Source organism: Camelus bactrianus, chromosome 5 (genome assembly GCF_048773025.1).
Source record: "Camelus bactrianus isolate YW-2024 breed Bactrian camel chromosome 5, ASM4877302v1, whole genome shotgun sequence".
Taxonomy (NCBI): Eukaryota; Metazoa; Chordata; class Mammalia; order Artiodactyla; family Camelidae; genus Camelus; species Camelus bactrianus.
This window is the reverse complement of record NC_133543.1, coordinates 50,004,131-50,027,822: the sequence shown is the minus strand read 5'-3', so window position 1 is coordinate 50,027,822 and position 23,692 is coordinate 50,004,131. Positions and strand designations below refer to the sequence as shown.

The window sequence follows — 23,692 nt, the reverse complement described above, 5'->3', positions numbered from 1 at the left end:
TACAAAAGTGTGTGTGTATATATATATGTGTGTGTGTGTGTGTGTATGTATGTATGTGTATGTATGTATGTGTGTGTGTATGTGTGTGTATGTATGTGTATATATATATAGAATCAGGATTCAACCAAGCACTTCCAAGACCACATAAAATCAAAGTATCTTTGGCAAAGGGATGAAAGAACCACAATGTGTTTGGTTGCAAAGTACTATGGTGTCTTAGAACTGGGACAAGGTCTTCTCAGATCTTCCACACCATGAATTGGTAGAAATATCAAGGTTTTACATTAGAGCTCTGAATTGACAGTTTTCCTCCAAGTTTCAAGCTTCTGGATAACAGAATATAGAGTTCTATAAAGTCCAAAATGTCTGAAGGGCAGTCTATCAAGATACAGGAGAGAGCTGTAGGCTAAAATTGACCCTACTGAGATACACAGGCTTTGAATTATAGGAACCCCTCTGACAAAACAGCATTCAGTTGATGGGCTTTTATGTTTTCTTAGAAAAAGGAGACTCGTGATTTCTGAATAATGAAGCTAGGGCTTCTCAGTTGTCATGTTCTCCACTCACTGGATGGAATACGGTCTTGTATTTTCTGGAGCAGAGATTCTCAAAGTGTGGTCCTTCCATTCCTGTGTGCCTCCAAAACCATTTTAGAAGATCCATAATATCCTTCCTTTTCCAACCATTTATCTCCATGGGCCTGATTTTCTTCTTAAACTTCAACCGAAATAACAGATCACAATAGACTTACTGCAAGAGCAGATATGAGAATCTGGTTGTTTGGGCCAGACAGTATTGAGATTTGCTAAAATATAAAACTGTGCCATCTCCTCACTGATTTCTTTTGAGAAATGTAGTTTCTTTTAAAAAGATGCTATTTCTTTTTAATATAGGATGACTTTATTGCTCCTTAAAATTAAATAAAACTGTTACAAATGTCTCAGTTTTAATATCTAATGTGGTAAATATTGGTAAATATAACCCACATAATCCAGAGCCCTTTGGGAGGCTTTAATAATTTTCAGGAGCATAAGGAGATCAAAATGTTTGACAACCACTGTTTCAGAGGCAATAGAATTCAAGTGGTTCTGAATAGTTAACCAGTCTTTAAATACTAGAGTAAAATTGAGCAAAGACTCTTGGTGTCTAAGTCTCTATGAGATGTTAAGTTGTCTGGGAGATGTGGGTATTTAGATATTCACTTGGTTTGATGTGGGCTGACCCATTGGGCATGTGAGGGCCTCCCTTTAGGGCCTGGACTCTCTTCACCTTGGGCTGCTTTGAGCTTAAGAGTGAGTCTTGAGAGATAACACCAGTGGGCATCACACTATTCACCTACATTTCAGCCTCTAGGCATGCAACCAGGCATGATCAGATTGAATGAAGAACTTAGGCTGAATGCAAGGAAAATCTCTCTATTGATATCAGTGAGAAATACCACATTTTAAAATATTATCTTTAGATAACTGGTGGAAGCTTTATCACTAAAATGTATCAAATGTAAAAATCTCTCTCAGTATTTCCCTGGCATGTAGTTTACAGGAAACAGTAAACAACACTGTTAAGCTTTATATTTGGAGCCAAAAGATTTATGACGATGGGCAAATCTCTGTATAAACTAGGCTAACTGAGATGAAGTCCAAACTAAATATATGAAAATAAATTTAGAATGGAAATCCTTTCAAAGAAAATATTAAAAGATGAAATTTTCATACTGTGAAATATACTTCATATTTCCAGCTAATACATAAAAAACACACATATTACTGGACTTACTCTAATGAAAGCAAAACTCTTGCTTTGCGATTTTGAGTAGGTCATTTAGTGCCCCAGTTTTCACATCAATTAAATACGAAGAATGGATCAATAATCACCTAACATCCATTCATATGTAGAACAAGTAGGTTCCTGAAGCATATTTCGTTCTCTCAGGTAGTAAAACATGTCACCTGCTGTCTTATAATTCTTTTTGTTTACTCTATAAACTATTTTTACTTTTTAATTTATTTTATAAAGTTATAAATAAAAATTCTTATTTTCTGAAGTTCAAAGGCACGATTTATCACAACCATAGATCAGCCATCACAAAATAGTGAATGGTGTGACATGAGTGATATTTTATAGAAGACCTCAAGAATATCTTCACAAAAAATTATGGTATTTCAGGGAAGAGTAGCATTTTTACCCGTAAAGAATTTAAATTTTTCAATTAAAAATTTGGACTCACTTGATCATTAAGTATTTTTTTTTTCCCTTACACATTTTGCTGCACTATCTTGGGCATGGTGGGAGTGGAGTAGAAACAGAGGTTAGGAAAAGGAATAATTCTTGGGCTGATTCAATTTTGATTTCTCTGGTTCACTAAAACTTGTGTTACTTGATTTAGGAATTTCAGTTTTCACTACTTCTGGGTTTTATCCAGTTCTAAACAACTCTTTTGGAACATATATGATTCCCGAGGCAATGAAATAAAAATCTTATCAAAGACTATGCTAATTCAAAGTCATCAGCTTATAGCTTATCTACCATGCTATTGCATTTTAAGCAACCAATTATTATTTAAAATTCTGGCTTCAGCGGTATTAAGGAAATGCAGAAGTCATGAACTCTGTCTGATTACAAAGAACTTGAATTTTCATTAAAGGACATGGAGAGTTAATTAACAGCTAATTAAAAGGAATAAAATTTTTCGAGTATCTGATATTCTATACTTATTCAGTACATCTGGAAAGTTGAAAACTGTGTTCAGTGTCAAGTAAAAGACACTAAAGTCTTTGTCTTACGGTAATTTTAGCCTCTTTGTTTGAGAAGAGGGGTCAATTGTTTATAAAACATAATCCACTCACATCATATCAAAAAGAGGAAGGAATACTCCGTCTGTAATGCTCCACACAGATTCATTAACTTCAGAGTAGTTGTGTAGGGAATTCTCTAATACAAATGGAATTTATATTTACATTACAGCAGATTAATACTGTAGCCTACATCAAAGCCTATGATTATTATGCAAAGATTCCAAGTAAACAAGTACTGGTACTGCAATTAACATCTGAGAAGAGTAATTAGTTGACTCCTTTATCCTTTTTATACAAAACAGATATCTTTTTTTCAACACAAGAAACACAGAGACTACTACATCCAAGAGTAATATTCGTGAAGAAGACAATCAAAATAACAAAAAAAGGGTAGAATTTATCATTAGCAAAGAGTGGGGGCATGTGACTCTACCCCCAAAGAGGTCAGAAATTGAAAAGAAAATAAATGCCACTAATATGACAAATGCCAAGAGTAATATTCATGAAGAAGGCAATCAAAATAACAAAAAAAAGGGTAGAATTTATCATTAGCGGAAGAATGGGGGCATGTGACTCTACCCCAAAGAGGTCAGAAATTGAAAAGAAAATAAAGCCACTGATATGATAAATGCCAGTCCCTACCTTCTTTCAACCTCTATTTTACTACAGGACCAGGTTTCATCCGCCTACAGGACCAGCCCTGCCCAGGTTCAGAGCCACTGCTGCCTGATGGCCACTGTGTGTGGAGCCCTGGCAGCAGGAAGTCTTGAGATGCGTCAGCCACAGGTGGATCCCTGAGTGTGCCTTGATTTTGTCTTCTGACCTGAGTAGCATCTTTTCGGTCTTGAAATGTTGGTCCTGACACTCTCTTTCCCCAATTTTCTCCTCCCTTCCCTGTTTTGAGGTCTGATTCTTGTCCTGCCAATTCCTAGCTGCTGCCTGGATTCTGGTTCCCACAGGTGGCTGCTCATCCAGAAAACATACACGGTTGTACTTCTCTGAAGGTAACACCTGTCATTTTCTGACAGGGGAAAAAATTCTAATTTATGCTGTTATTTTCTGCTTCTGCCTTTGTCTGTCCACAAAAGGAATTTCTACAACGAAGAATGATCAAAAGCAGTCTAGACAGTGAGATATACAAAATCTTCCTTTCTGCCTTGTTTCAGCTGCTCACAAATTGTTTCCCTTCCTCTGCTTGTGCGTGGTAAACCTGCTAAATTCTTTCCTGTGGTCTTTAGTTCCCCTTGCACCAACTAGGATGATCAGAGACCAAAAACTCCTGGTGTATGAAATAGTCTGTAACTTTGTGCTTGCTCTGGTACATAAACTAAATTGTCTATAATAAAGTGTATTTTCAATGATGAATAACACCTGCAGAGCATTTTTGTGGCTGAGATGTGAAAGTGAGAGAGAAAGAAAGAGGGGAAGGGAGGGGAGGGGAAAAGGGGGGCGAGGAGAGGGAGGGAGAGAGAGAGAGAGAGAGGAAATGCCCAACAGTAACAAAATACAAACAGGAAGTCGATCCCACAGGATGGCTCCTGTGAGGTCCTCAATACATCCTGCAAGTGGTTGGTGCATCCCTCGCTCCTCCTCTCCAGCGGAGCCTGCAGAGTAGCATACCCTATGTGCATAAAGGGCAAGAACCTGCCAATCAGAAAGCCCCATATAATATGTTCAGTCAAAAACTAACCACACCAAAAGTTCAAGAATAGTAATAAGGAGGGTAAATGGGCAGCAGAGGAATTTTCTCCAGGAGGACAGCAAAATAATGCCACTCCAACGCATCATTTCCAAGACTAAAATTTAGTTTCAACAGCACTGCAAACACTTATTGGATAAGTGTGAGTGTGAGTGAGTGAGTGAGTAGGGTGAGAACCAAGAATTCCCAGCAGTTCCATGCCCTGTTTCTGAAATTCTTCCTTGGTGACTGTGCCACTGTGTAACAGCCTTCTTTGTGTTGAAATTCCCAGCTGGGATTCACTTCATGGATGCCTTGCAAGATGAGTGATTCGAGTATTTTAATGCAAGTGGTGTCTGGCAGTGATTGAGTTTAGTACATTTATAGTCATCTGCAGTCAAATGGTCTACCCCTGAGCTATATACCCCCTATTTATAGTCATCTGAATAGAAATTGAGAACAACTTCCAGTGTCCAGATGTTGGGCATGAGGTAGGTGAAGCATTCAGATAATGGAATGTTTAACTTCCATCCAGGTGTTTTGGCTGGTAACTCCATAAAATACCTTTTACGAGAAAATGTGAGTAAACCAATACATAGCCAATATAAAACCACAAAAACAAACAAATGAAAAGCAATTTTACCATAAAAAGCCAATTCCTAAATAGCAAATGTTGAGATAAAGCACGTACTATTTTTATGAAAATAGTCTCTCCTGCTATATCTTGAGAGCTGCATTACCAAAAAAACTCCATTAAAAATCACATTTTAACTACAATATAAGATGGAAAAGGGAAATTGGGTGTTAGAACTTTAGACATGGAGGAAATTGTTGGTTTTCATGCACGAGTTTCAATAATGCAGTTGTACTGATGGGAACTCATGGGGAAAACCAAGAGCAGAAGTACGAGTTTGCTCAAGAGCAGTGGCTACTTCTTCCCATTCACTAAGGGAACTGTCACCAAACCAGACTTCTACTTTCTTATCACCTTTATCATCCACGGCCCACATTACTATATATAAAATAGATAAACAACAAGGACCTATTGTATAGCACAGGGAACTATATTCAATCTCTTGTAATAACATATAATGGAAAAGAATTTGAAAAAAAAGTATGTATATGTATAACTGAATCACTTTGCTGTATACCTGAAACTAACATTGTAAATCAACTACACTTCAATAAAAGCAAAATTAAAAAAAAAAAAAAAAAAAAGAACTGGACCTCTTAAACAGTTGTGTTTCCTAATCAACAAATTTTTCCTCTGTAGGTAAGAGATAGGGACTAGAATTCTGCTATAACAGATGGCAATCACAGAAACGAATCCTATTTACTTTAGATTTGATAAACTTATGTTAAATTACAGTATATGAACGTGAGTGCAAAAACAGCACTTGTAATCATTTGGTGTTTCTTATTACTGTTCTAGCACATCAGGAACAAATTCACTGAATGTGCCTGTACGTCAAACATTATATTATTTATATTATACTATACTATTTGATAAAATAAAACTAAAGTAGCAAAACATATGTCATTTTAAAGACACCTTGGGGAGGGGGGATGTATAGCTCAGTGGTAGAGCACATGATCCTGGGTTCAATCCCCAGTACCTCTATTAAAAAGTAATAATAATAAACAAGAGTAAGACAAAATGAAACAAACTTAAAAACATCTCAAAACCAACACACACACACATATGTTGAACAAAAAAAACCATAGAAAATGAGTAAAATCAACGTAAATGAAAGTCATGGAGCCTGGGACAATTTCAGACTTTCTCTGCGTAGGGATGCTATGTTCTAGCATTATAGTTATCAGTTTGCTTGTAGTAAGTTAGTAAGCTGTGCATTAATTTGCTCCTAGATTTTGGGAACAAACACAAAAACTTGCAAATGCATTCCAGGTGTCAATAATAGTAAGTATTATGACTAAAATCTGGGGATACATACACTTGTTTTTTATTCTGCTCAGAGGGACAACAACTGCCATGTGTACACCTGCAAAATTCATGGGGCTTCCTTCCCCACTAACTAATTATTATCTAATATTTTTATGAGGGGGAAGGGGGTCGGAAGGGATAAATTGGGAGTTTGAGATTTATAGATACTAACTACTATATATAAAATAAACAACAAGCACAGGGAACTATATTCAATATCTTGTAGTAACCTATAATGAAAAAGAATATGAAAATAAACAAAAAATTTCATATGAACATTCTCTATTCAAAAATGGTTACTAATTTCACTCCTTTTGTGGTACTTCTCTACTGACAGCAGGGAAATTATTCACTGTAGTTATTTAAGCAAAGTTTAACTTTGAATACAGTATTTTCCTAACTCTTTGCTACTAGAGATGGGGTCATTCCCAATAAGCAGCAACACTTTTGAAATGGAAACAAACCCACTCCTCAACCATGCAATCTTCATGGCTCAAAGAAATGCATATGCAATGAAACCTACAACAGTATCTGAAAGGAGGACAAAAGGGAAAGAGCCTTGATTCAAGTCCCAGTTTTCCCAAGTAAGCACAGAGTAATCCAGTTTGCTAGATTTAGTCCGACCGTGGCTAGTGAGTTGGTGTTCAGCCACATTCAGATTAAAAGGAATTATATACAACGACCAAGTGAGATTTATCCCAGGCATGCAAGGCTGGTTCAACATTTGAAAATCAATTAATGTAATTCATATCAACAGCCTAAAATAAAAAAGAAAAATCATATCATCATATCAATAGATACAGAAAAAGACATTCGGTAAAATGCAACACCCATTCATGTAAGAACTCATGTAAACTAGAGAGAGTAACTTGTTCCACTTGATAAAGAATATCTACAAAAGACCCTACAGCTAGGGGCAAGACAAGGGTATCCCCTTTCACATTTCCTTTACAACACTGTACTGGAACTTCTAGCTAATGCAGTAAGTAAAGGAAATAAAAGGTATACACATTTGAATAGAAGAAATAAAACTGTCTTTGTTCTCAGATAACATGATTGACTACGTAGAAAATCTGAAGGAATTGACAAAAAGTCTTCTAGAACTAATAAGTGATTACTGCAAGGTTGCAGGATATGAGGTTATGATACAAAAGTCAACTGCATTCCTATATGCCAACAATGAAAAAGTGGAATTTGAAAATTAAAAACACAATACTATTTACCTTAGCACTACAAAAATGAAATACTTCAGTATAAATTTAACAAAATACATACAAGATCTATACAAGGAAAACTATGACACTCTGATGAACAAAATCAAAGAGCTAAATTAATGGAGAGTTAACCTATGTTCATGGATAGGAAGAATAATCCATGTTCAAAGAAAGGATAGGGAGTTAATATTGTCAAAATGTCAGTTCTTCCCAACTTGATCTATAGAATCAACACAATCCCAATAAAAACCCCAGCAAATTATTCTGTGGGTATCAACAAACTTATTTTTAAAGTTTATACAACAGGTGGGGAAGGGTATAATTCAGTTATAGAGTGTGTACCTAGCATGCACAAGGTCCTGGGTTACTGAACCCCCACACCTCCATTAAAAATAAATAAATAAAACCTAATTATCCCCCCAAAAGTAAATAAATAAATAAATAAATAATTTTAAAGTTTATATAAGAGGCAAAAGACCCAGAACAGCTAATACAATATCTAAGGGAAGAACAAAATCAGAAGGCTGACACTATCTGATTTTGAGACTTACTATAAAGCTGCAATAATCAAGACAGTGTGATGTTAGCAAGTGAAAAGGTAAATAGATAAATAAAAAAGAATAGAGAGCCCAGAAACAGACCCACATGAATGGAGTCAGCTGATCTTTGACAAAGGAGCAAAGGTACTACAATGGAGCAAAGGTAGTTTTTCAACAAATGCTTTGAGAAAACAAAAACAGACTCACAGACATAGTAAACAAAGTTTTGGTTACCAGCGGGGGAAGGGTAGGGGAGGAATAAAGCGGAAGTTCGGGATTTGCAAATATTAAGTACTATATATGAAACGGATAAAAAATCAAGTTTCTTCTGTATACCACAGGGAACTATATTCAGTATCTTGTAGTAACCTATAATGAAAAAGAATATGAAAACCAATATATGTATGGATACATATGACTGAAATATTATGCTGCACACCAGAAACTGATGCATTGTAACTGACTATATTTCAATTTTAAAAAAGCTATGTGAACAATTAGACATTCACATCCAAAAAATATAAATCTAGAGACAGCCCTTATAACTGTCACAAAAATTAACTCAGAATGGATCACAGACCTAAATGTAATATGCAAAACTATAAAACTCCTAGGTATGATCCATGAAAGAAATAACTGATAAGCTGGGCTTCATAAAAATTAAAAACTTCTGCTCTGCAAAAGACATTGTCAGAAGACTGAGAAGACAAGCCACAGCCTGTGAGAAAATATTTGCAAAAGACATCTGATAAAGGACTCTTATCCAAAATACCTGAAGAAATCCCAAAACTCAGAAACAAGAATTAACATCTTGATTGAAAAAATGGGCCAAAGACCTTAACAGACATCTCACCAAAGAAGATCTACAGATGGAAAATAAGCATATGAAAAGATGCTCCACATCATATGTCATCAGTGGAATGCAAATTAAAAGAACAGTCAGATATCACTAACACCTATTATAATGTTTAAAATCCAAAATACTGACAACATCTAATGCTGGTGAAGACGTGGAGCAACAGTAACTCTCATTAATTGCTGATGGAAATGCAAATTGGTAAAGCCAATTTGGCAATTTCTAAACAAATCCTTACCTCGTGGTTCAGCAATCGCACTCCTTGGTATTTACCCAAAGGAGTTGAAAAGTTGTGTGCACACAAAAATCTGAACACAGACGTTGATAGCAGCCTTATTAATAATTGCCAAAACTTGGAAGCAACCAAGATGTCCTCTAGTAGGTAAATGGATCAATAAACTGTGGAATATCCAGACAACGGAATATTATTCAGCACTAAATACAAATGAGCTATCAAGCAATGAAGACACAGAGGAACCTTAAATGCATATTACTAAGAGAAAGAAGCCAATCTGAAAAGGCCGTATGTTGTATGATTCCAACTATATGACATTCTGGAAAAGGCAAAACTATGGAGAATAAAAAGATCATTGGCTGTCAGAAGTTGGGGCAGAGGCAGAGATGCACAGGCAGAGCATGGAGGACTTGCAGGGCAGTGAAACTACTCTGTATGATACTGGAAGAGTGCATACATGTCATTTTACATTTGTCCAAACCCATAGAAGGTATAACACCAAGGGTGAGCCATAATGTACACTATGGACTTTGATTATGATGTATCAATGTCGGTTCATCAGTTGTAACAAACAAGTCACTCTGGAGGGGGTTGCTGATAACCCCACATGCTACGCATGTGTGAGGGTGGGGAATATCTGGGAGATCTCTGTACTGTCTTTTAAATTTTGCGGTGAATTTAAAACTGCTCTTAAAAAATAAAGTCAATTTTTTTTAAAAGCATAAAGAAAACTCACAAAACCTAAGACTAAGGAAGCATTATTTCAAGCACCGGCCAAGCTGGGGTTCAGGCTTCTAAGAGGAAGTGCTAGGCTTTGCTTTCTGTAAGGCTCTTGGTGGCTGCAGTCTACGGTAGGTCTGCTTATAGTCAGATTCTGAATGTGAGGTGCTATTTGCAGGCAGGCAGACTCACTGGATTCCACATTATTTTTATTCTCATTTCTTCATCTCACTTCTTAATCATCACACGTGTTGGTTTGTACTTTGGAAACCATCTGGTAGGTGTCATCTATTTCTGCAGCATATTTGGAGCCTTAAAATATAAGTAGTAGGTCAAATCAAGGAAGCAAATCCAGGTTTGGGATCCTATTTCCTTGATCCCTTTCTGTTTTCCCATTGACCCATTACTAAAAGTTCGGATTAAAAGTTGGGAATCAACCCATGATTGAAAGCCATCAATATTTGGAAGGGAATGCACCTGAAAGGCTTAAAAGAAGTATGAGATAAATCCAAAAACATTAAAAAAAAAACAGAACATTGGGAAAAGACTTTATATGGAAGAGCCAGTAAGTTTTACATTATATTTCCAGGGAATGTTGGATGTTTTAAAAATTATTATTTTCATTAACAAGATTTAGGCTACTTATCTGGAACTGGCAGTGATAAAATTTCTTACCACTTGGAAATTGTTAGCAGGTTTAGACTTAGGAGAAAAGTCCTGAGTAATTTTATTCTGGCCCTTAAATCAAAATACCATTTAGTGCTCCAAGTCTTTTTCTCACACATTCTTGGCAGTCTGCAAACCCCTTCAGATGCTAAGGGGACTTTCCTATGTCACCTTTTCTACCTGTACTGCCATTCACTCATTCACTCACTCACTCTCCCATTACCAACATTTACTGAACACCTGCTATTGTTGGACATTGACTGTAGGTGCTGGGAGTACAATGATAAACCAAACAGATAAATAACATCAAGACAGCAAATGCTACAGTGAAAATAAAACAAAGGGATATGACTGTGACTAGGGTCTTGTTTGGACTGGATAGTTCGGGAAGGCATCTTTGAGGAGATGACATGTAAGTGGAGATGTGATTGACGAGTAATTAGATATGGGAGACTTGGGCGGAACAGCATTCCAAGTAGAAGCAACACAGTGCCAGGGCTGTAAGCTGGGAATAAACTCATGACAGAGAATAAAGGCAAGCAGGGCTGGAGCACAGGACCAAGTGGAAGATGGTGTGTGTGTGGGGGGGGTGAGTTTGATGAGGGAGTCACATCACAGGCGGTCCTACAGGCGGTGTGAGGCATTTGGATACTATTCTAAAAGCTGCGGGAGACCACAGAGGGCTTCTATTAGCAGGACCACTACGATCTTATCTTCACTTAGAAGGTGGCTGCCATTGTGGAGAAGAAATGGAAGTAAGGAGAGCAGCTGGGAGGCTACTGCCTTAGCCCAGGGAAGAGATGATGGTGTTTTTGATTTGGGTGGCTGATGCCTGAAGAGATGGGCAAGGAGTGGATGGATCTGCAGGATGTTTTAGAGACAGATTCAGTAGGGTTTGCTGGTTGGTTTGATAGGGGGAAGGGTAAAAGGAAGAGAGGAACAAGGATGATCATGTTAAGTAAATGTCTAAAAATCAACAAAAAATATTCCCAACTTTGCAAAATAAATGGGAAACAGAGAGCCGTGCTTGCTGAACTTCTGATGAAGTGATGACGGGACTGCACTAGGTACAGGCATTTCATTTTGGACGTTAACGCCCAGGGGTTGGTGCATCCTCTGCTGAGGACTCACAGACTACGCTCTGATCAGCACAGCCAGTTCTAACAGGCAGGCAGGGCTAGCCCCTGACAGGGACTTCCTCAACAGTTTCACACCCTGTGAGTTTCACTGCTGAAGAGCCGCAGTGTCTTTGTCTGTAAAGTAAGGAGTTTCAAATTAGATGTTCTTTTAAGTTGCTTCCAATTTAAAAATCCTGTGTTTTAAAACCCTGCTGGGTCGATTCCAGGGATCTTGAGTACCTAAGTCATACACAGGAGTAAGTTACAGTAATAAAGATTCTTCAGATATTTTTTATTGTTACATTCCTACACTTAATTCTGGATTTAAAAAAAAAGTGTTTGTTTTTGTTTAGTATTTATAGTTATTCTGAAGCAAGAGCTAGTCAAGCCCTTTTTGCTTGAACATTAAGTCTGCCCTTCACACCTGGGACAAAAGTATTTTCTTTAGAGGGATATAAACCCTAGTTGGAATGCTTCCTTTATTCTAATAAACAATCTTCTTTCTTGCTCAACCACCCACCCACCCCTAGCGAGAGGAAAATACACTACATACACTACACTTGTTCACGCAGACAGGTACACTACTGAGCATGCGCTCGGGACCGTCCAACGCATCGTGATAAGCAATTTCCACATATGAACTTATTTAATTCTCAGAATGAGAAGTGGTAGGCATAGTTCTCCCATTTCACAAATGAGGTAACTGAACCTTAGCACGTGGGAGAGCTAGGACTTCGGGCCAGTTGGGTCCACTCCTTGGCCCAGGCTCATGGCCCCAGCCCCAGTCCCCACCCCCCCAGCCCCAGGCAGACTCCCCAGCTCTTCCCAGTGGTGTCCTGATGTGTAGCCATCCCTATGCCTTGTATGCTACTGGAGGCTGCAGTGTTTCTAAGTTTTTCAAAGTATTCATAACTCTGCCCCACCAAAATTTTCTATCAAAGCTGAGTACATCTTCCTAAACAAATATTAACACAATTTTAGCATATGTCAACCCCCAGTGACTTCTGGAGCCCTCGGGCACTGGTTAGAAGGGCAGTTTCCGCTCCAGCCGTGGCCTTGGTGAAGGGCTGGTTTCTTTCCTAGTCACTGTTCCTTCCCTGTATCTCTCGCCGTATCCAAAATTCAGCAGAAGTCCACAGGGCACAGAGCTCAGAATGCATTATCTGGTTATGAGCTTTTGGTTTTCCTTGGGAAGGCTGCAGTGCTCCAGCAGACTCTGGGTTACGTCTGGGCTTAACAGGCATCCTGCCGGGGGCACCAGGCTGCCCTGGGCCGAGGCCAGCCCGGGCAAGAGCTTCTCCTTTTGTTTCTCAGACACACACTACCAGATACTTTGCCGAGCTGATAAGCAGCTTCTTTGTTTGGCTTTCCTTGTCTGCTGTTTGGTCTTGGGTCACAGAAGGGTATGAAGTGGTTGGGAGGAAAAAATCCAGAAAAACATGTGTCCTGAGGTCCTCAGATCCCCAAATTCACAGGATTTAGTAAGTATCAGTATTACATAAATACTTTCTTTAGGTTCTTACAACTGAATGGAGGAGGAAATGTATTTTAAAGACAACAATTACCTTTGCTGCCTTCTCAGGGGGGTAGAAGGAAGTAGGGATATTGTTTACATTACTCTGGATATAAATCCATCTCTCTCTGTCTCTCTCACAGGCACCGAAAAGGGAGGGAGAAATGAGAAGGGGGCACATCAATGAACTTTGTGTATATACTGGGGGGCCTGGAACCTAGCTTGGGGTCAGAGGCTGGAGGGAGTTGCCTGGTTCTGCATGGAGCAGTAAGTGATTCCATGTTCTTTTGTTTTGCTCCAGGAGTGAGACCATGCCATGTGGGGAGGCTGACCTGAGTTGGCACAAGTGTCCTTTGACCAAAATGTCTGAGGTGTAAATTTAAATTTCTTTTGTCATATGCACCCTTCCCATCTCACATTTTTAGTAAAATCCTTCTATGTACTTCATTTTTTAAAAATTATATTTGGTTTGGTTTGATTTGCTCTTTTGTGGTAACCCAGGAAAGGAGGGACATTGTACCTAAGTGAACTATAGTACAGAGCAGGTCCACCATGCTTGGGATGGTGAGAAAATTCATAAACTTAACAAATTTAGGAGATGTTGGAGTATAATAATAAGGCAACTGTCAACAACATAAGCCACCCTCTCCACCAGAATTTGATTTGACTGGAAAGAATGTGAAGCCCTCACCAAACATGATGTTTGAACCAACTGCGCGCGCACACACACACACACACACACACACACACACACACACACACACACACTAGAATGCTACTCAGCCATAAAAATGAATAAAATTATGCCATTTGCAGCAACATGGATGGACCTGGAGATTGTCATACTAAGTGAAGGAAGTCAGACAAAGACAAATATCATATGACATCACTTCGATGTGGAATCTAAAAAATGATACAAATGAACTTATTTACAAAACAGAAACAGACTAACAGACACAGAAAACAAACATGGTTATGGAGGAAAGGGAAGGGGTGAAATGGGAGTTCAGGATTTACAGATATACACTACTATATATAAAATGGATAAACAACAATGTCCTACTGTATAGCACAGAGAACTATATTCAATACCTTGTAATAGCCTATAATGAAAAAGAATATAAGAAGGAATATATATATAACTGAATCACTGTGCTGTACACTACAAATTAACAGATTGTAAATTGATCATACTTTAATAAAAAGAAACTCAATGGATGGGTGTTGATATCTAGAAGCCATTAATCAATGCAACTGCTGTTTTAAAACTATAATTCAATTTTCACAGATTCATGTCCATACTTGGGGTGGCAGAGGACTAGCCCCCCAAAGATGCCCACATCGCCATTCCTGGAATCTGTGGATATGCTGGGTTAGATGGCAAAGGAGATTTAAAGTTGCAGACGGAATTAAGGTTGCTAATCAGATGGCCTTAAAATAGGGATACTGTCCTGAATTATCTGGGTGGACCCAATGTAATCACAAGGACCCTTAAAAGTGAGAGAGGGAGGTAGAAGCAAGGGTTAGGGTGATGCTAAAAGAGAAAGGCTCCACACTATTTATGGTTTTCAAGATGGAGAAATAGACACATGAGCTTGGGGATGAGGGAGGGGAACCTCCAGAAGCTGAACAAAGCAAGGAAATAGATTCTCCCCTAGAACTTCCAGAAAGGAATTCTGCCCTGCCAACATCTTCATTTTGGCCCGATGAGACCCGGGTTGGATTTCTAACCTAGAGAAAGGCAAGATAACATATGTATGTTAGGTGACTAAGTTTGTTATGACAGCAAAAGTGTATCTGTGTCAGTTATCTATTGCCACATAATAAACCACCTGAAAATGTAGTGATCTAAATAACAAGAATCATTTATTTCACTTGTGAACCTATAATTTGGCCAAAACTCAGGAGGGCAGTTTGTCTCAGTTCTATACACCATCAACTTGGTGCTTCTCTGGGGGTTGGGGTGGGGAGCCCACCCTCAAGATGGCTCACTCTTATGCCTGAATTAATATGAGCTGTTAGCTGGGAGTGTGGCTGGGAGCTCATGTGGCACTTGGGGCTTGAGGGCTCATTCCCTTCCCATAGGTATCTCTCCACAGGCTGTTTGGTCTGCCTCCCAGCGTGATGCAAGGTCAAGCATCCTAAGAGAAGAAGGGAGAAGAGCAAGGCAGAAGTACATGCTATGCCCATGACTTAGCTCAGGAGGTAACATAATCTCACTTCTGCCATATTCTACTGTCGTGCTCAAGCTCAAAGGAGGAGACGTAGATTCACCTCTCGATAGAAACTGGCACATTTCTAGTAGAGCATGTGAGACGGGGGATATCAGTGAGGCCATCTTTGAGTGATACAATCTGCAAAACTGACATGTGAAATCTCAGCCCTTTGTGCACTATCTTCCAAAATTATTTCCGGAAAACCACAGTATATTTCCCACCTTGTAAATGGTAGTTTTATTTCTCTTCTCTTACTTCTAACCCCTGTTTCTGGGTAGAGTTGTATCTTCTGGATAGTGGAAGGTTTGTTGTTATTCCCACTGCATGATCACTCTTGTGGAACCAAATACCTACATTAGGACGTACAAAAGAGGAATGGCAGCCTTTGGTCTCTCCGCTTTTGGTGTTACACTGTTAAGGATTACCCAAATAGGACACTCTTTCTGTAAGAAGCTCCTCAGTCCCTTATGCAAATGGAGTCTAGCAGGTCCAGACCTCATTGTACTCTGAAGTACCTATATTAGGTTCAGACTCACAATAACAGAATTAAGATTTAGATAGCTTGTAAAAATTTTAATGACTCGGTACATAATCCCGCATAGTCTTAGCTGAGTGGCAGTTATAAGGATTAAGGTCTCCTCTGCCTTCATTGCCACAATATCTTTATTTCTGTCTTATCTGGAAGAATAAGCTTGGCTGGATGACAGATAAAATAGGTAAAACGACATGCTAAATTTTCTATCAGTTGAAGTAGCTTCCATTTGGAGATCCCATACTTTATAACTGCCCCCTTCTTTTGGGCTTCTTCTTTTTCAAACAAAGGTTTACACAATTTTGGCCTGGGCCTCCTGACTGTAGGAGATGACTAATGAATGGGTTCTCTTGCCTGTAGTCAATGCTGTCCAATGAAAATTTTTGTGATAATGAATGTGCTCTGTATCAGAGCTGTGCAATGCAGCAGGCACTAGCCACATGCGTCTATTAGGCATTTGGAATGTGGCTACTGTGACCGAGCAACTGAATTCTTACTTTAATTTCATTTAATTTAAAGGTAAACAGCCACCTGTGGTTAGTAGCTGCCATACTGGAGAGCATGACTAAATGATGGAATCTTTGTGATTTCCAGGTCCTCAGTTTTTGAAAGCTCCTTCACAGCCAAAGAACAAGGTCTGAAGCTATCAGAGCCCCATTACTATTTGGGAGCATGTAAGGCTTCTATATATGGTTAAAATTCTAGTTGTGCTACTGAATGGACAGGCATGAAAAGTTCTGCTGGACTCTGGCTTTATCTCTGAACAGTTTTATTTTGTAAGACAACAAAGACATAGCTCTGCCAATTATCCTGTGGTCATAGATCTCATGGCTGCTTTTACGAGAAGGAGTATCTTTATTCCTCTCTTAAGGCTCCTCAAACCTGCTTTGATCTTGGCAATGTCTGCCTCAGGCCTGCATCACCTTTCTCCCAACTTTTCAAACATGATGAACACCTTAGCAGAGTCCAAAAGAAGAGTTCTTCAGCACTTAAAGCTGAGACAAGTTTTTTTTTTTTTTTAATATAACAGAATATTTAATTACATCAGTTTCCCGTCAACACACAGGTCATTTAATGATGTTTATATTGGCCATTTCCATTGTTTGGCAGAGGCTGTTCCACTAAAGGCTCCCATGGTTTCCATGGTACCATTTTCCTCTCCAGTTTATTTTTAGCCTGAAGTATCACCTCTTCTATCTGGCCACTCTGAAGTCACTCTTCTAATTTTTTAACATCTGATTCCGCTTTAACCATACCCAGCTTCTCACTTGTAATCTGTTCTGTATACTTTCTATATGCTGCATCTTTAGGGATTTGTCCAAGAACATCAAGAATCTTTGTATACAATATTTTTAGCCTCTCCTGTGGACTCTCCCATACAGCCAATCCCACAAGGCCTTCTTCAGCAAGCCTGCCATGACAGTGGACAAGTTTTTATTTTGGGTCAATTACAACTACCAGTGAAGTCAGATCCCACAATAATAGTGCCCTGTAACAAATCACTCCCCCAAAACTCAGTGGCTTACAACACAAACAAGTACAGGTTGGTTTGGTTCAGCTGATCTAGGCTGAGTACAGCTGAGGATGCCTCCAGGCTACAAGACAGGTTCAGGTCTGCTCTATATATTTCAGGACATGTTCTCATAGAGATGGGAGAAGCCCAAGAGAGAAAACACAGGCTTGCAAGCACATTTCAAGTCTTTGCTCAAACTATATAGGCTAACACCTCATTGGCCAAAGCAAGTCACATAGCCAAGCTAAGCGGGAGGTACACTCACTCCTCCTACTACAAGGCCATGGAGAAGGTACTGATGTGGAACACTACTACAAGAGAGTGAGGAATTAGGACCAGCAATTTAATTTATCACACCTACATCAGACTCAATCTTTCCTTTTCCCTTTACTCCCCTGCTCTCTCACTCGCTCGCTCGCTCTCTCTCTCTCTCTCACACACACACACACACAACTTTTCTAGTACCGATAACAACATCAATGCTAAAAAAAAAAAAAAAAAAAGCCCTCTGGAAAGACAATGCTTTGACTTCTTTCTTTTTTACTTCTATCTTTGGGAAACTCTTTTAAAATACATTTTTTAATGGCAAATACATCAGCAGATTTAGTTATCTTGAAATCAGTTTATTAATTGTGATCAGTAATAACTTCTGATAGTCTAGATGTGATGTGATAGAAGAATTAGCCTTAATGCTTCCACTTCGTTATCTTGTCTCTTTTTCTTAAAGCCTTTGATGTTCATTTAGTTAAAAACCAACCAATGAATGTAGTACCCAATCTCTCTGAAGCTGTCCCACTTGGAGCTCTATGGTATCTGCCTGAAATAATTTTTGGCCCAGTTTAAATCACTGAGAATTTTTAAAAGCCAAATATTTAATATTAATAATAAATTTTTATTTTTAAAAGTAGGTTAGAGAATGAGATAGATAGATGACTGAGAGACAGCATGTATCAGTTATGTAAGTAAATACTTGTGTCTCATTGAGCTTTGAAAGAATCAGGAAGGCCAGGCTACCTCCGGGGACAGGTGCTGAGGCTTCATGCTCACTGTATCCTTTATATGCCGTCCTAGCATCAGATCACCGTTCGGTAAGCAAGTAGTATTTTTCATGACAAAAAGTTGTTAAAAATAAGAACCATGTCATTATATCTCAAATATTTTGACAGGCTGTCACAGTTGGCAAGATAGAAAGAACCTTCCTATTTCCACTATTTACAAGTTTCTAATTTTGAGTTACCTTTTTAGAGGACGAAAGAAGTGAGTGTTTTTGAGGGGTCAGTAGGAGTCTTTTAGGGTTCAGTAAGAGATTTTACTTTGTTTTTCTCTTGCTCCAATTGAGTTTTTCTTTAGTTCTTAGTTTCTAAAGATCTCTTACTCTAAAATGATCCTCTCTTGCAAACATTTCTAAGCACTCCAGATTGAGCTCAGCTTCCCGTACTGGAAGTTCCTTGGAGGAAAAGGGATCAAGGGTTTCTGTTTCCTTATGAAAGAGCTATGTGTAGTATCATTCTCTGCCATCTTCAGATGAATTGTGGCCAGGCAACAGATGCCATCTATCCTACCAGCAAAAGCTTCCATTGGTATCAATCAGACATTCTTGTTTTTACCTTAACATAATCTCAGTCCTTCAGTACCAGCTCTCAAAGAGAAAATATTACAAAACACAAATTTCCCAGGACTAGGCTCCCTCTGGGTCCCATTAGGATGTGTTAAGATCTCAGAAATCAAATTCATGACCATTCAGGGAAGTCGGCCCTCATTCCAGCTATTTGTTTGCTTTCTGGGCATCTTCCAGTGAGAGTGGTCCAGAGGTTAGAGCAGGCCCTTTGACTTCTCAGTTTAAAACCTGGCTCTCTCCATTACAATGTTGTATAAACTCTGGCAAGTTAAAACCTCACTGAGCCTCATTTCCTTCTCTTGCAAAGTGGAGATAAAAATGACATTTACCTCTCTGGGTCCTGGGAGGATGAAATAAGAGGGCATGAGAAAGTATTTAGAACAATGTCTGGCTGGGTAGGGGCACCCGGTAAAGCTTCACCTTCTAATGTTTCTCTGCTAATTAACTGTCCCCCTAGTACTCTGAAAGGATTTCAATTTGCCAGGTGAATCTTTACTCTCCAAAAATGGATAGGATCAAGTACAATATTTTACTTTGTGAGAAAACGCACGAGTGACTGGGATCTAAACCAGATCCACTTATATAATTTATATGAATATTTCACATCCACAGGATGCTTAAAACTAGTTAAGCAGGGGCAAACGTGGGAGCACATCTGCTTTATAACGCTTCTTTTATAGATTTTTCACATGTCATTATAGAATATATCCATGATTGAGTAAAAGGGGACAAGGCTTTCTTGTTTCTGACATGAAAATCACTTTAAAAACCAGATTTAAAAGACTATAAATCATGTAACATTGTTTCAATTTTATTATAATATACTTCAGGGAATTAATTTGATTTTCTGAAATATTTCACAGGAACAGCACCGTTTTTCACTTTCTAGCGTTCTAGCTACATTGAATTACACATCATCACATAATGTTACCAAATTTTATTTTCATATTCTGTATTAGCCCTCTACAATCAGTATCTGGAACATTTAAGTCCTGTAAATGGGAATCTGCTCATTAAAAATGCATAGAATATAAAACAAACTGATGACTATTTCATCTATATTGTGCAATCCCTTCCTTTGCCCTTCAACATATATGCACACTATTTTAATCACACTCTCCCAGAAATTGAAGATGGAAAAATATTGCTTCATTGAGTAGAACATTTCTCAGAAAAGATAATACAATGCAGAGATTGTATACAAGACTTGGTGGATACAGGAATGGATCTGACTTAGGTGTAATAAATGAAATCTTTTCTCTTCTGCTCTGGTTGTTTTAGTCACAGAGTTGCTGGTGAGTGACCAAAGGAAGATTTTTGGCTTTTGGCATGTTGGGGTAGTAAGTGGGCTAAGAGTTCCTCAGGGAGACACTACAGAGAAACTTCTGGTAACAAGAAGACTGCATCACAACAGAGTGACTCTTATAAGTCACTCTTATGGAGTTTAGTTCAAAGAATCACAGGTCCTAGCTTCATGAATGTATAATGTTTATTCTAAAAAGAATTCCAAAAAAGCCTCAACTCCTTTAAAACTCAATCACAACTCTGGCTAGTAGCTGACATGCCAACTTTTAGAGGGCATAAATGGAAATGGATGAGAAATTATGACAGGTGTTAACAGGTCCAAATGTGATGCAACAGTAAAGCACCAACGCTCTCACAAAGAGGCTTAACGCCACGTGCTGATGCCTGCCGAACAGCATCTGCTCTCCGAACCCTGGCCAGAAAGGCTTCCTTTGAAATTAAAAGCGTACCTGAATCTTAGTCAAAGAAAAAGATAGCCTTGTATACGTCATGTTATTTGCAATTATCAAAACCCACAGATTTATATTGTAACTAATTAATGTCTGATCAAGGATACCTGCTTCAGTAGAAACAAAGGAACATAAAGACGTCATAAGGCAAGGGTACAGCTCAGTGGTAGAGGGTGTGCTTAGCATGCATGAGGCCCTGGGTTCAAACGCCAGTACCTCCACTAAAACAAAAACGAAAACAGAACAAAACTCAAAGAAGTCATACGATCTTAAAACTTTTTTCAATTATTAACCCCTGAGAGGAAAGAATCAGATTCATGAACTAACTTATTCTTATTCTGATGAAACCCAGCATTCACCACTCTGCCAATGCATTTAGAAAGGAAACTTTACGACTATCATAGTGTCTTCACAGGAAACTCTTCATTTTTCTTATAGAACACGTTGGTGGCTACTACAAGTGTGTGTGTCTCTGGTCTCTTCACCTACAGGCTCTGCACTGGAAACCTTCAGTTAGTCACTTGACCACATGTAGTACCAAGGCTATTCCTGATAAATTCCCTCCCGCTCACCGTCTCTGGGGCCGCACTCCTCATCCTCCTAGAGCAGGGGTGAGGGGTTAGTGCTCTGCATTTGCTACCTCCACGCCCCACCTGCATCCAGACAAGAAAATCCTGAGTCTCCATCTAGCCTCAACCCTGGTAGAATCCTTGTACTAGGGGGACCTTGCCAAGCTGTGTGACCACTGCTTGCTCCTTTTCCTCATGTCTTATTTTTTTGGTCTGTTTTCTGTCATCCATAAGATACAGACAACAATAGTGTTTGTCTCAAAAAGTTGCTGTGTATATTAAATTCATATAAATGCTAGGCACAATCCATGCTATGTGGTAAACATTCAAGAAATGATGATGATGATGATGATGATGAAGGCAGATGCTAGAATCATGATTCTGAGAAAGGACAATCTGTTGAATCCTGTTGCCACGTAATGTTTTGCTTTTCTTAGAGCTCTTTTCCTGAATTCTTTTTACTAATGAAGTTACTCTAATCTTTAAAATTTATAATCATCCCCAAAATATTATGTTATAATGAACAGTTGGACAACCATATATGAAGTCAGTTGTTTTGCATGCTGTATGTATTCAAAAAGTTTTAGGTGTCTTCTTACCAATAAAGACTTTTTACACTGAAAAAACAAACAAATGTGGCCTGGAGGGAACACTCCCAAAGTCATTCTATGAAGCCACAATCACATGATACCAAAACCAGACAAAAACACTACCAAAAAAGGAAACTACAGGCTAATATGTTTGATGAATATAGATGCAGAAATTCTGAATAAAATATTAGCAAATAGAATCCAACAACACATAAAAAAAGATCATACACTATGATCAAGTTGGATTCATCCCAGGGATACATGGATGGTTCAACATACACAAATCAATCAATGTGATACACCACATCAACAAAAGAAAGGGTAAAAATCAGGATTATCTCAATAGATGTAGAAAAAGCATTTGATAAAATTCAACACACATTTATGATAAAAACTCTTACCAAAGTGTGTATGAAGAAAACATATCTCAACTTAATAAAAACTATTTATGACAAACCTGCAGCCAGCTTAAGTACTCACCAATGAAAGGGTGAAAGCCTTCCCACTAAAATCTGGAACCAGACAAGGATGCCCACTCTCACCACTTAAAAAACAAATTATTTGGTTTTTTTTGTTTGTTTTTGGTGGGGGGAGGTAATTAGGTTTACTTATTTATTTACTTTTAGAGGAGGTTCTGGGGATTGAACCCAAGACCTTGTGTATGCTAAGTGTGCACTCTACCACTTGAGGTATACACCCCCCACTCATACCACTTCTTTTCAACACAGTATTAGAAGTCCTAGCTATAGCAGTCAGACAAGAAAAATAAATAAAAGGGATCCAAATTGGAAGAGAAGAGGTAAAACTGTCACTATATCCAGATGACATGATACTGTATATAGAAAACCTTAAAGGTTCCATACAAAAACTACTAGAGCTGATAAAAGAATTCAGCAAGGGAGCAGGATACAAGATTAACATACAGAAATCAGGCGCATTTCTTTACAATGACAATGAAATATCTGTAAATGAAATTTTAAAAAATCTCTTTTAAAATCACATTAAAAAAAATACTTAGGTATAAACCTGACCAAGGAGGTGAAAGATGCTCTTGGATTAGAAGAACTAATATTGTTAAAAAGGACACACTACCCAAAGCCATCTACAGATTTAATGTAACCCCTATCAAACTACCCAGAACATTTTTCACAGAACTAGAACAAATAATCCTCAAATTGATATGGAATCACAAAGACCCAGAATTGCCAAAGCCACACTGAAGAAAAAGGATGAAGCTGGAGGAATAACCCTCCCAGACTTCAGACAACACTACAAAGATATAGTAATCAAAACAGCATGAGATTGGCATAAAACCAGACATATGGATCAGTGGAACAGAACAGAGAGCCCAGAAATAAACTCACAGACTTATGGTCAATTAATGTTTGAAAAAGGAGACAGGAATGTACAATGGAGAAAAGACAGTCTCTTTGGCAAGTCGTATTGGGAAAGCTGGACAACCACATGTAAATCAATGAAGTTAGAGCACTCTCTCACACCATATACAAAAATAAACTCAAAATGGCTTAAAGAATTAACATAAGACAAGACACTATAAACCTTCCAGAAGGAAACATAGGAAAAACATTATCTGACATAAATCTTAGCAATGTTCTTCTAG

The 23,692-nt window shown here is 38.4% G+C and overlaps 1 protein-coding gene and 1 pseudogene across 3 annotated transcripts in view; both read right to left on the bottom strand.

Moving 5' to 3' along the window:
• The window catches only part of B3GALT1 (beta-1,3-galactosyltransferase 1), a 490,600-nt gene that overhangs the window by 127,586 nt on the left and 339,322 nt on the right, over window positions 1-23,692 (bottom strand). The gene's annotated exons all lie outside the window — the stretch shown is intronic.
• On the bottom strand, window positions 17,109-17,445 carry LOC105081970 (NADH dehydrogenase [ubiquinone] 1 alpha subcomplex subunit 5 pseudogene; annotated as a pseudogene).